The 7,961-nt window shown below is 45.3% G+C and overlaps 1 non-coding gene across 1 annotated transcript; it reads right to left on the reverse strand.

Moving 5' to 3' along the window:
- Positions 1 to 6,742: 6,742 nt before the first annotated feature.
- LOC126537229 (U2 spliceosomal RNA) lies at positions 6,743 to 6,925 on the reverse strand. The gene has a single exon (XR_007600765.1). It is a non-coding gene; the product is annotated as a U2 spliceosomal RNA (small nuclear RNA).
- Between the last annotated feature and the right edge of the window lie 1,036 nt (positions 6,926 to 7,961).

Below are 7,961 nucleotides of genomic sequence, written 5' to 3' on the forward strand. Positions count from 1 at the left end.
GAACACGTTTGTAGTTTGCAAAAGCTCAAAGCAGATTAAGCCTAATTTTAGAATCAGATTTTTGTAGACATCCTTACATCCGACACTTTCTTCTTAAATGTGTCGTGAGTCCTACAGTTCCTTAAGCATAGTGGAGGCATTTTTCTAAGGCGGACATGATCCTGCACATACACATGAGTCCAGCTATATTGTTATGCTGCTTCTGAGAGCGCTGAATAATGTAGGAAACATATAGACATTCTTCCAACAGACTTATCATAAATGCCAGGAATCAATATGGCTGTGTAAGCGAAGCAGTGGATTACAGTTATTGAAAGGGACAGTCGAATAACTTGTCACGACAGAACTGAGAGAGCGAAAGAGAGAGAGAGAGAGAGAAGGTGCACCAGATTGCCTCAGACGCGTTCGATGCGCGCATTGTGCTCCACGGGGGAACACTATGGTCATGATTCAAGCTACACTGTAAAATGAAGACAAAAAAGAACTTTGTGACTCCACACTGAAAGGCGTTCGAAGAAAAAGCGCTGCGAAGAGGTTCGGAAGGAAGACGCGGCCACCGAATGCGAATGATTAAGCGAAGCGGCGTCAGCATGACTTTTTCTGCTCATATAAAGGGCCAAACAATGTGAACACACGCGAAGCGGTGATAAGCTGCGTTCGTGCGAACAACGGTACCGTGGGGAGCAGCCGTGGATTTGCACCACCACGGACCTCTCTGCAATGCGCAGGTCGATCGACCACCTCGGCCCGTCAGAACGATAATTACAGATGCGCTGCCGACATTTGGAAATTGCGTTCAGCGAAGTTTAAGCGAACCACAACGAAACGTTAACTGACGTCGTAAATAATACTTATTTATTTCAGTGCAGTCGACACATTAATCAAACCGAGCGTTGTGAGATTCCCATCTTTTGAGTTCCACTCGTTGAATTGCGGAAGTTACGGCATTCAAGAGCCACATTTTCCTATAGTACTTTCCAGCGCGCGTTTCCCTGAAGCGCGTAATAACGGCAAACAGTGAGTCGGAAAATGTCAGCAGCAAACATGTTCTCTGCAAAATAAAGCGATTCGAAGCCTCGAATTCATGTGTACACTTCAACGTGAACAGGCAGGCGCTAGCCTCCATATAAATTAAGGATATCACGGCTCCACCGTATGGACAAAAAAAGTGTAAGTCCTGTGTACTGCGCAGACAAGCGAAATCGCTAACGGAATATCGAGCCTCCTCCGGATTACGTGAACGCAGCGGAATACTCAGAACATGTTTAAAAATGGAGGACTTCTTGATTGCTTCCGCTAGAATTTTTTTTGGTATCCTCCTTGCAATGAAATGGTAGCGCCTAGTCATCTCGAGGCCTAACAAATATTGCTCTAGCTGGGTAAGTATCTCTCCAAATGAGTATTTTGCTACAATAATGGTGGTAAATGTAGGGAAACAAGGACAATGTGCCTAGATTACGATGTGCCTAGACTAGGATGCTTTTTCCTGCACTTACATTTCCACTAATTTTTCGTTTATTTATTTCATTTCTTAAGCACAAGTAATTTCCCCTATGTTATCCTTGGTGTCAGTGTTTGTTGGCTTCCTATGATATGACTAACCAAAATCGGGCCCCTCGGTTAACCCCCTTTCTTTTCGTAGATTAGAATGTAGAATTTTGTAGCTGAATGGTGCAGTGTGGTTCTGTTTACACGGTCAATGAATCTCAATAGTTGCTACTAGAAATAAATGAAATAAAGAAAAATGTCCGATGGTCAATTTCCAATCCTGCCCCCAGGCACATAAACTTAATGTTCTCTAACCATACACGCATGCCCCCACGAAAAGGCGAACTAAACTCCTGCAAGCCAGCGCTTGAGACGCGCACTATAGGCATCTTGTATAACAACAATTTCCATATATACATGATTAATTTACAAAGCCACGAAGCCAATTGAAGTCAAAAGCACATTGTTGGGCAAATATATCTATTAACTATCACTCCCATGCTGGTTGACAAAATATCGTGTCGGAGGTTCTTGCGCTCTCAAGTAGGGGGCGGTAAGCGTACAGAAGTTTTTGTACACATTCACAGAAATTCACCTATTCAAGCCTAGATGACGATACGTATTTTTCGGGGACACGAAACAAAAAGACGAACGGTGCGGAGCAGAACATGGCCTCGAGCACCTAGCCAAAGAATGCTGCGCATTAAAAGCTAGCGCGTGCATCTTCAAGCTGAGCATGAAGAAAGAAGTTGCCGGACACGTTCGTCTTCGAAATGCGCTGCACGTCTCCCATCGTACTGTGGCGCTGTGGTGTGTTTCTATAAGACCAAGCACGTCGTGTCTCGTGATCGAACACGTTTTAAGGCCAAATAAAGGTACCTGCTTTCTCTGAAAGGTCCACGACGGTGGCTGAGGGGCACTCTCGTCACTGAAATCGACAGCGCGTTTATTGCCGTAATGCGCAAGCTATCGCTTGCAAAGATATCAAGCCAAGACAAGGTTGGCTCTGCTGGGTTTCAAGTGTGGAACACTTTAGGGGCCCGGGATGTCGACAGTTGTGGAAGGTGTAGCAATAGCTTGTGCTCTGCGCAAACACAAAGACTTTGCCTCCGCACAATGTGGTTCTCCTTACGAACTTAAAGGCCGCGTTACAAAAACTATACCATGGTCTGCAATCCCTCAAGTTTCCACGCAGATCACTAGCCATCTTGAAAGAACTCAACAACAAAAGCTTCACAGTAAAGTTTCAGTGGATTCCCTCCCACATTGGTATCTCTGGCAACGAAAAAGCTGATGCGCTCGCATAAGCAGCGCTCTATCATCCTCCCAAAGTCAAAGCTCCCAAGAGTAATCAAGTGCAAAAATCTGATATTCGAAATCACTTTGGGTCGCTTTGGTTTCCACCGCATATGCCCTGCGTAATCAAGAGATTTCACCGAGAGGAAGCCTCATTTCTATATCGAATAAAGACAGGATCTGCTAATGCACCGGTCTGGTTATTTAAGACGGGGCGAATCAATTCTACGAACTGTACGGCATGGAATGAGAGAGGAGACATTCAGCACTTTTTGTAGTCCTGCCAGAAATTCCAAGATGACAGGGACGCTTTCCTGAAGAATCTGCAAAAAAAAGGACCTTCCGTATGCATGCCTGCAACACCTTATATTCCCCCGGGGATCAGTTATAGCCCACAAAGAAACTTCACGTCTCCTTATCGAATTCTTAAGAGAGACTCGTTTGATGGACATATGGTGAAACCCTTCAGCGATATTGAAATTGACGCTCGGGCGGAGCAATTGCCGGCCTTCATCGCCAGGCTAAACACGCCTGTTGCTACAATTCACCACCACCACCACCACCACCACCACCACTACATCGCCCGTCCAATGTCGTTGGGCGCCATGCACCCAGGCTGATATCGACACTAGTCAAGGGAGGGCGCCACAGCCTCTCTGAATAGACTCTGCGAACAAAGAGCCGGTCTTTCCCGCCATGGACGCCGTACAGTTGACGCGGATCGAGCCACAGCAGGCGCTTGCTCGCGAAAGACAGCGACGCCGGAGGGTCGATTCGTCTGTGCGATTACGTGAAGCAGGAGCCAAGCTTCAATGAAGAGAGGAAAATCTCCAGCTTCGTCAGGCAGCAGTCAAGGCTCAAGAACAGCGAAAGAAAGCGAATCCTTCGGTTAAATCTCGGAAAGCTCAAGGGAAACGGCAGAAAAGGCAAGCTAGCCCTATAATTTGGTTAAAGGCAAAATGCAAGCTGCACGCAAACGTAGGCAAGCGAATCCCCAACTTCAAGTCCAGCAAGCTCAAGCGAATCCCCAACTTCAAGTTGGTGACACAAAAGCAAAACACAAATAGACAGAAGACAAACACAACGTACTCACAGCATTAACACAATCTAAACACTGGCGAATCACTGATCCGCGCTTCCGGCAGCTTTCACGCTGAGTGTAACTGCATCAATTTTTTTTATCTCTCTCGATCATCCCAGGCTAGTGAAAAACATGTTATTACTATTATTAGCCTCGCTACCTGTCTTACTATCATTCATTTCTACGCTCCGAAAAAAAAAAAATTGGCAGAGACCCTTAGGACTGCTTACGCGTGGCAGTGCGAAAGCGTTACACCGTTTGTAGACCTCGGAATGTCATGAACGCGCTCACGTTATACGCTCATGCGCCACCTCATCCCCATTGGGCCGTAGCCTATTTTGTGCTGTCGGAGTCGTTTTGTTTTTATATTAGATAAAGTCGCACAGATCTAAAAAATGATAGACTTCCCGAACTTTCTTATTCGGTATGCTTGGAAAAACTTCGCTTCGTAGCGGTGACATAATGATGAGTGTAGTGTATCGGGAAACGAGGTGGTGCAATGGTACCTGCCACGAACACGCACGTGAACAAACTAGTACACACAGACAGTCGCTCTCACTTTCATTGTCCCTGTGAAAACCCACGGTAGAGAAAGGAGCTTCGAGACATTCACCAGAGCGCGAACCTAAATTATGAAGGACGCATGCATCGTACATCGGACGCCACTTTGTGCCCGACAAATAAGGCCCCGATGTCATGGGGGTGTTGCGTATCCATGGTGCTGAGCATGACTAACATTCTTTGTTTCGCAGTGCGCCCTTTGCTTGCCTTGCATTAAACTTTGCGAGCGGTAGTTATGTTGTCATTGTTATTGGCTGCGAGATCGAGCTATAGGGGGCAGCACCGTCGCCGCGTCAGTGTAGATGGGAGGTCGGAGGCGCGCATCGAGGTGTACACGGCGGCGCTTCACTGTGAGTGATTTGTGCGAATTGTTTAGTAATGAAACGCGGTTTCTGCATTGAACAAAGAGTATGTAGCCCTCCAATGTCTCATTATTGCACGAAACACATAGAGCGTTCATGCTATGCGGGAAAGAAGTGCGAAACACAGTTCTTGTTCCCGTACTTCCTTAGTGTTTTTTTTTTTCTTCCTTTCATTCACGTGATGTAGTATGAGAGATCCGCACCTTTAGCTGACACCGGCTAGGCTTCATCTCCTGGCAAAAAAAAAAAACAAGTTATCACAAAATATATAACAAATGTCGCGGAAAGGTATCACAAAAATAAATGCCACTTCATTACGCTGTTTCTGCTTTTTTCACAATCCCGGAAGCAGGTTCAAGTTCAGTTGAACTTTACAGTATATGCTAACTATGGTTGCGCAAGCCTGTGGTTCGCAAGCTTACTCAGCCTTACCCATTCGGCGACGCGTTCCAAGTATCCCTGCTTTTGCCGGTGACTTTAAGCCTCTGCATGTTGTTGAAACAGCACCCGTCGGCTTTCTTAAGAGACATAAGGCTCCCTGCTCCTAATTAGCATCGTAGCATGGCGGCTGGTGCTTTCTATGGAAAATAGCTGGCTCAATTATGTACGTTGTTTTCCCTCTCCTTATCAGTCAGCCGGAAAGTTGTTTTTTCTGGGCAGCATGGTCACTGTTGACTTCTCGTGTCGCCACGATCAGAAAAGCAGCTCTCTCTATGCAAACGGGTCTGGGACAGCGGCAAGTCTCCGCAATGGCGGTTGAAATTTTCTTTTCGCACGCTAAGTGTTGTACGCTGTGGAATGCTTCATGCATATGTATTACGCTGTCATGACGTCGCTATTGAAGCTTTCTGCACAGAAGCGTGATCGTTTTTCTTATTTGCTTTTTCTCTTGCGTTTACGAAGCTCTAAGAATACACTACGCGCAAGATGTGCGTCATTTCCTTTATGTGCTGCCCACTATACACGTCATCCTGTATAGTGCTTATCAGGGTATATATAGCAGCTGGCGAGATGCTTGAACATGACAGCTTGCTGTACAACTAGATCTTCCATTTCTGCCACTTCAGAATGTATAAAAAACTACGGTGCCTCTACACAGCAAAATTGGTGAAATGTAGGCAAAGTGATGGTGTATTTCAGCGTCACACTTTGTTTCATTTGCCTAATGCTTTCAAGAGCAGATAATTGCATTACTGACAGTAGTCTGTCTTGGTTATGTTAGTTAAGCAAGCATCACATATATGTGACGATGCCCGGTGCTAGTAACTTTCGAACAGCTTACACCATTGACTTACTAACACAGTGATTTAGATTTAATTGTAATGCTAGCGACACATGTACAGGTGAATGCTGTGCAGGTCTTTTGGAGTGCAACGGGCAAGAAAGGCTTAAATTTGTGGACACAGCTTTTAGTCAGAAATTTACCAAGAGCTTTTTATATGCATGGTGTTTCAGCTAACTTTAACCAGAGTTTAAAGACATGCCGATACACCCTAAGACGACCCGATCAAATGCATGTTGCTCCCTTTTGAATGTAGTGTGGCACGCTATATTTTGTATTTTGCTGAATTTGATCATTAGTCAAGATTAATTAACTAAGTTCTGAAGCAACAAACTTGGGAAAAAATTCCAATTAGTTGTAGAGCGCTTTGCAAGATGTCCTATTAGAAAATTTCTAACTATCTATCTATTAAGTATTAGTGTTTTTCAGCTTACTGCGGATGCCCGCGAAATACAAAAAAATAATACCACGTGATATACCCGCTTGCGCGCCGTGATTGCAGCGCTCCCAAAGTGTCCGCGTAAAACGAACACAGCATCTTGCAGGGCGTGCTGCCGCTTAAAGGGCAATGGGGCAGTGACGAAGTCGTTGGCTGTGCGATTTACGCCAGCGATATGCTTCCCTCGCGGCGGTTCATGATAGCGATAAGCAACGGTGATTTACCATTACCAAGTAATGGCAATTTTGGCAGCACACCTTTTATATGCAACAGCATCGAAATCGGCGGAGGTGAAGCAGGCTACAAGCACTCCGCCAACTTGCAAAAACAAGTTTAATATCTTGGGTCCAAATACAACCCGTATCAGATATGACGCTTATAAGAAGAGATACTACACTTTGACCCACGTCGTCCATGTCCACGTTTGCACTGCCCTTGCTTTGTAGGCGTTTCGAGCGTTTGCGTATCTCCTTCCTTTGCTTCCACTATCCCATTTCTCACGCTCCCGTCCCGCTTCTCCAGTTTCCTGTGGCTGAATGGGGCCTGCGGTCCCTTTGTCCACGCGAATGTATATAAGAATTACGGGAAATGAGTCCGAACCTAGGTTGAAAATTCTGTGTCACCTCTGTGCCATATGCTAAACAGCTTCGCTGGTCATCCACCTTCACAGAAGTGGAATGACTCATAATATTTTTTTTTCCTGAGAGGGTGGGGGAGAGAGAGAGAAGTGTGAGTGGCCACCGATCGAATGCCTTAAATCTGCCCCCAGTGTTAGACTTGCAGGTTCCTTTCTTTCACACTCGAGAAGGAGGTGGCACACTTCGTCTGGGGATGGCCACAAGAGCACTGCGGAGCAGGGGCGCATCTTATTGTGCACAAGAACTACGACGTATATGTCGTACGATGTGACGGGCGTTATAGTAATGCCTAAAATGTTCTGTTATTTCTCCGATTTTGTGGAATTAACACTTGTGTACATGGGTCTGTATATAAAAATCTGGACCGTTTAGACTACTGATCAAAGCAGGTATTTCCGCTAAGACGACAAACTGTTTGAATCGGCAGCCAGCGGACTTAACTCTGTGAAAGAGGAACATTGAATGTTTCATCATTATTGTGCGCCTGATTGGCAGCTCCATCATCGGCAGTGTTTCCAGTAATAATGCAGTGACCTGGGATCCACTGAAACTGCATAACCTCATTCTTTGCGCTTACTTTTGTGAGCTCTTTCAGCGTTTCAAGCAGTAAACAATAAATATGTACTAAACAAACTTTAGTTTACGCTTTTTAGTGACGCGAATGCGGCTTGAGAAGCGCAAAAATTATTCATTTTTGTACATTCTCTACTGATATTATGAAACGTAAGGGCGATATAATAGCAAACAGCTCAGCGATAGTGGAAGATCTCACTCGAGGTAATGTAAATGTTTGCTTTAACGCCAGATGTGGTAC

Source organism: Dermacentor andersoni, chromosome 4 (assembly GCF_023375885.2).
Source record: "Dermacentor andersoni chromosome 4, qqDerAnde1_hic_scaffold, whole genome shotgun sequence".
In the NCBI taxonomy this organism is placed as follows: domain Eukaryota; kingdom Metazoa; phylum Arthropoda; class Arachnida; order Ixodida; family Ixodidae; genus Dermacentor; species Dermacentor andersoni.